General features: G+C 38.0%; 1 long non-coding RNA gene across 1 annotated transcript; it reads left to right on the forward strand.

Annotated features, from left to right (window-relative positions):
- On the forward strand, positions 1 to 2232 carry LOC107833517 (uncharacterized). The gene is made up of 2 exons (XR_001659263.1): positions 1 to 402; positions 1831 to 2232. It is a non-coding gene; the product is annotated as an uncharacterized LOC107833517 (long non-coding RNA).
- Positions 2233 to 5886: the final 3654 nt, after the last annotated feature.

Raw genomic sequence — 5886 nt, forward strand, 5'->3', positions numbered from 1 at the left:
CCGCATTAAATGTCAGCTTTGAAACCATCTGAAAGATCAGGGGTCAGTGTTTTTAATAAGGCCAAAGTTCTGGGAGGAGCTCCCTCTCTTTTACAGCTCAGGTTTTATGTTTGTCGATTTAAATTGTGGACAAAATGACACACTGATTCAAAGATATAGAATTATCCCGGTTTTTCTGGTTTTCATCTTTGTTCTGCTGAACACAAAAGGTTGAATTTGGAGTTTTTCCTCTGGCCTCCTCCCCGTGAGAGCCGCAGACTGTGGAGCCTCTGCTGCAAATGGGATATTGTTCTGGGCTCCAACAAAGCTGTTTTCACCCTCTTCAATATTACAGGAGGAGTCACCCGATACCCAACAATCAGCTAATCCACTGCCCATGGCGACGAGGTCACCTGTGCACAGGTAACTTTATCCTGGGTGCCTGCCTCTCCCTCCCTGCTTCCCGCTATAGTCGCTGCCATTTCCCCCTCCCTCCTTCGCCGAACCTCAACGGTGAGCACAGACAAGCAGCCTCTGTTTATTTAGGTCAGCCGTTAGATCTTATCCCACGAATCCACAGAGAAAAACATTAAAAAATTACATTTCTGCCTCCATCTTGACTCTCCACTCAGGTCACACTGCAAATAAATTAGTAGACTTGAAATGAGACAAAACTACATTAAAGTAACTTTTCAGTGAAAAATAGGAGCTAGTTTTAAGTAAGTCATTCTTTAAAACTGATAAAAGAAAGTACAAGTTCCCCTGCAAATTTAAAAAAATCCCTGTGAGGATTAATATTAAAAAAAATCATCCAGAAAGTTGTTTTACCACAGGGTGTACCACAGGGCTCTGTACTTGGACCACTTCTTTTTCACTCTATCTCCTGACACTGAGGCCTATCCTTTAAAAATATTATTTAACTTATAAGAAGACATTTTTCCATGTTATAAATAAAATAACCAACCAGTGGAAATAGTACTTTTTTATCATTATTTTATCTTATTGGAATGTTACTTTTACATTTGTTTTTGTTTTTTGTCTTTACTGCAAAAACACAAAACATTACCAAGTATTTTCATTCTACTTTCTAGTACAAATATTTCAGTTCACTTGAAATGAGACAAAACTAACTTAAAGGAAACTGTTTAGCAAGATAAAGGAGCTTGTTTTAAGTAAATAATTCCTTAATATCGATGAAAAGTTTCCAGTTCCACTGGGAGATTATTTCTTTTATAACATGGAAAAAAAGTCTTGCTATAAGTGAAATAATCTGCTAATTGAAACAATAATATTTAATCTATATTGAGGAATTATTGACTTAAAACAAACTCCTATTTCTTGCTGAAAAGTTACTTGTAAGTTAAGATATTTACACTAAAAGCTAAACTAAAACTACTCGGTCAGAGTTTGAGTTTTTGCAATGTGGGAGGAGTTTTGTTTGTATTGTTCAAAAAGACAAAAAATAAAAACCAGCACCCGATGTACAAGACATTGCTGAATAAATTATTTTAAAAGTAATTATTGATTCTAAACAAGCTCCCATATCTTACTTGTATGTTAGTTTTGTCTCATTTCAAGTGTAGAGATGTATTTACACTAGAAATATTTGGTAAGATTTTGTGTTTTTGCAGTGTGGACACGTATTGAAACGGAAAATTTACAGTAAATTCCCCCAAATTTGCAGGAAGAGCTGAGTGAGTGACAGCAGCTCACATGTCGAGGCGGTGGGGTTTGGCTTTCGCTTCAGGAGAAAAACTTTTGGTTTGGCCTGAGCTGAGGGAAGTTTTTGGACCCCCCACCCAAATGGAGCTTTACTTCTGGAAATCTCATTGCTGTTTATTTGAATTACAGAGGCTGAGATGAGAAAAGGAGGCCTAATGAAGTCCAGGTTGTGGAGCATGTGCAAACTATCACCACAGGTCTGCAGAAAGCTGCAGAAGGCTTGCTGGATTACTGCACGCTTCCCCCCTCGCCGTCCTTTCAATCTGGCAACGCTGGACTTTTAAATATCGGGAGGACATGTGCTTTCTGTTGTAAACTCACATTCTTTACTGTGTCGCTAAAATCTCCATGATCCCATATTGCTATTAGTCATCATAAAATCACATCAGGAATAAAACTGCCTTCTTCGTTGTCTTTTTTTTTTTTTTTACGTTTTTATAAATATAAACTTTTATTGCAGTACGTAGATTTAGAAAAATACATTCACATAATTTCAGATAACAAACATATAATTCAAGCTAAGATAAAAAAACAAACAAACAAAAAAAAAAACAAAAAAGACTTTTTGCTCATAATTTTTGGTTTATACCATTAAAGCACTGAGGATACTTTCACTGAAAGGTCCGCTCAGACATCCTGATGACGGGAAGGCATGAAAACATATGATCAGTTGGCTGTAAGGCTGAAATGTGTTCATGTAAGAACCTCAGGTCCTGTTGGGAAACTGTTGGACAAATGGCCTTCAGTTAAAGGTCACCTATTATGCTTCCATTGACATGTTAGGATGGGCTAAATCCAAACATATCTGTCACATTTTCTGCACAAAATCATTCTTAGATGATGAGATTTTAGTCAATTTTGAGTCCCTATAAGAATGAGCTGTTTTAGCGTCTCTGTCACTTTAAATACAAATAAGCTGCTGCTGGCCACGCCCCCAACCCAACGTTTACACTGGCATGTGAAAATGGCTGCCAACAGATGCACAATTATACAACCGTACATCTTTGAAAAGCAGAAGTGGAACCTTCTGCGCAGTCAACAAGAATGCAGCAAGGGGTTTCTGGATGGTAAATCAACAACAAAGCACTTTTTTTTCTAGCAGCCATTGTGCAGCGGATACAGCGGTAAAACCAGCTGACCACACGTGCTGGGGCTTGACTTTGCTTGGGTTGGTAGGTAATGGTGTAACGCCTGTAAAATGTGACTTTTTGAAATGGCTCACTTTCCAGACACCAAAAAACATTAAGTTCTTGCCAGAAAAATATTTTGAATGGTTGGGCTGTTTTTAGAAGCAGGGAGACCCAAATGGAAGCATAAAAACGACCAAAATGTGAATTTTGCATAATAGGTCCCCTTTAAGGAAACCTTCAGGCAGAGGCTGCAGACCTCTGGAGCTGATTTCTGTTCAACTTTGACTGAATCCCTCACAGCAAATGTTAAAAGGCACTCATTTAATGAAATAGTTTGATGCTGTGCAAAGATAAATGATTTCAATCAGGTTTTTTTCATCCTAAAGCCGTTTCAGCCTGGCTTTGTTTTAAAGCCAGTTAACCTACATGTTTCATGTAGAAATTCAGGAGTTTTCCAAACTAAGTCTTTTATGTTCATTTTAAACTATAAAACACAAAAGAGTCACTTTGGATTTACTTTCTACAGTGGATAAGCTTTGAATAGGGAAACAAGGACACAATGAAGGAAAGAAGAAAGGAGACAATGAAGGAAGAATGAAGGATACAAGAGTGGAAGAAAAGGAAAAAAAAACATTAAAGAAACCAATAAAAGGTGCAAGAAAGTAAAAAAGAGACAAATGATGGAAGGAGAAAGGAAAGAAGGAAGGAAGAGTGCAGGATGGATGGAAAACAAAAGACATAAGTGAAGGATGCAAGGAAATAAAGGACACAAGGAAGTTACTTAAGAGACAAGGAAGGACGGAAGAAGGACATGGACGCAAAAAAGGACACAAGGAAGGAAAACAATGTTATTTCCTGAAAGGAAATAAGAAAAGGACACAAAGGATACGAAACAAGGGAGCAAAGAAGGAAGGAAATAAGAGAAAGACAATTAAATAAACAAGAACAGAGACAAAGAAGGAAGAATTAAAGATCCAAGGATGGAAGAAAAACACAAAAGACACCAGTGAAAGACACAAGGAAATAAAGAAAGGACACAATGGGGGATGTTAGATACGAAACAAAGAAGGACAGAAGAAAGGAAGGATAACCAAGAAACAATTCAAGGAAGTATGGAAGGACGCAATAGAAGATATTAGGTAAAAGATAAGGAAGGAAAGAAAGATGTAGGACACAAGGATGAAAGAAAACATGAAAAACGGCAATGAAGGATGCAGGGAAATAAAGGAAGGGCACAATAAAGGAAGTTAGGTAAGAGGTAAGGAAAGAAGGGAGGAACAAGAGAAGAGAGGAAGGAAGGATACTACATTTAGATAGTGGAATGGGTAAAAAGTCTAGAAAAAGAAATATTTTTCCAAAAATCTTATTTTGTTTTGCTTATCAAACTTATCCACTCTTGGGAAAAAGACTGAACTCAAACTCTAAACTTCTCCCGTCTCTGCAGGAACCCTGAAGCTGCAGCGCTACAAACGGCTCAGGATGAAAGACGTCATCGTTTCTGTGTTTGTGTCATGACTTGATGATGGGACTGGAAACAGGAGCCAGGGCTGCAGCAGCGGGCTTTTCTTCTGGACGAGCCGCGCATGGCAACCCGTTCATGTCTTCTGGACGAGCCGCGCATGGCAACCCGTCCAGCACAGTGGTTGTTTCAAACATCGTAATGCCACGGCAATAGCGCAAATGCCAAACAAGAAACAAGCTGTTGGGTATTTTTAGCCGCCGAAAGGCACATATGTCTTCACTCTTCCACAGTCAAGGTTTCTAATAGGTTATAAAATGCAAAAGCAGCATTTTGTATGGACTTGAGAAGCTTTTAGAGACATTAAAATGTGTCCTCAAGGACACTTTTCTTCCTAAATCAGCAACTTTTCTGTTTGTTCACCAATTCCTTACAGTCCTTCAGTGAAGCTGTTCAGCTAGTAGCTTTCTCCCTCTCCCCCCTCCAGAGTGACTTTTTTGGTTCGACCCACATGATGCATTTGGTTTGGAGGAACATCCCGGTCACGTGACCTGAGGCATTCCAGCACCTGCTTCTGCAGATCACATCCACTCAACAGGAAGTAGCAGGTGCTGTCTATAAAAATGCTCATTTAAAGAAGCTCAGACTCAATGCAGCGGCTACTTCTCATCGCTTAGAGAAGCCTCATCCACACGTAGCCGGGTCTTTTAGACAACAAATATCTACTATTCTGTTAGGGCTGTTGTAGATAGTAAATTTCAACCAAAAAACTCAGAAAGTTTGTCTGTTCTTAGAAATGTTCTAAGTTGAAAATTTTACATTTTTGGTACATTTCTCTGGTTCAAAAGCTGACAATGTTTTACTTTTGAAACTCTGAAATTTCCATGATTTTTCTAGAAAATTTCTGAGATCAATCTCAAAATTTCAGAGTTTTTCTTGCAAATTTTCAACATTTGGAGCCCAGAAATTTTCTTTTTTTTTTTTTCTAGGAAATTTGAGATCAAGTTAAAGATGTCTTCTTTTTTTCTTGCAATTTTTAAACTTTTAGAGCTCAGAAATTTCCTTGTTTTTTGTGGTAAATGTATAAGATTAATCCACAAAAAGTTTTTTTCTTGGAATTTTTCAACTTTTAGACCCAAGAAATTTGCTTTTTTTTTTCAAGAAATTTTCTGAAATCAATCTCAAAATTTCTGAGCTTTTCTGCTGAAAACTCTACTATCTAGGATGACCCTAATTCGCCGTCGTAAATATCTCCGCCATATTGTTAATTAATATCGAAAACAAGGGACCGGTTACGTCCCTGGGCGTTGTATTAAACACGACAAACCCATAGGGGGCAGTGTAGTGCAAAACTAAAACATACGTCAGCCAATCAGATCGCTTCAAAACAGTCACTACTTTCTGTTAGGAGTCAAACATGGCGCCTGGAGGTTCACTTATGCAGACGGATATACAAGTTGAACTACTTTTAAATAGCTTTTTAGACTATAAAGGCAATAAAATACAAACCGATGCTGTTTGGGAATAATGTTAAAGCAAGTTAGTGGATACATTGACGCATTATTTGCCGCAAACTGTAATACATGGGACCCTAAA

Source organism: Poecilia formosa, unplaced genomic scaffold, assembly GCF_000485575.1.
Source record: "Poecilia formosa unplaced genomic scaffold, Poecilia_formosa-5.1.2 Scaffold400, whole genome shotgun sequence".
Taxonomy (NCBI): domain Eukaryota; kingdom Metazoa; phylum Chordata; class Actinopteri; order Cyprinodontiformes; family Poeciliidae; genus Poecilia; species Poecilia formosa.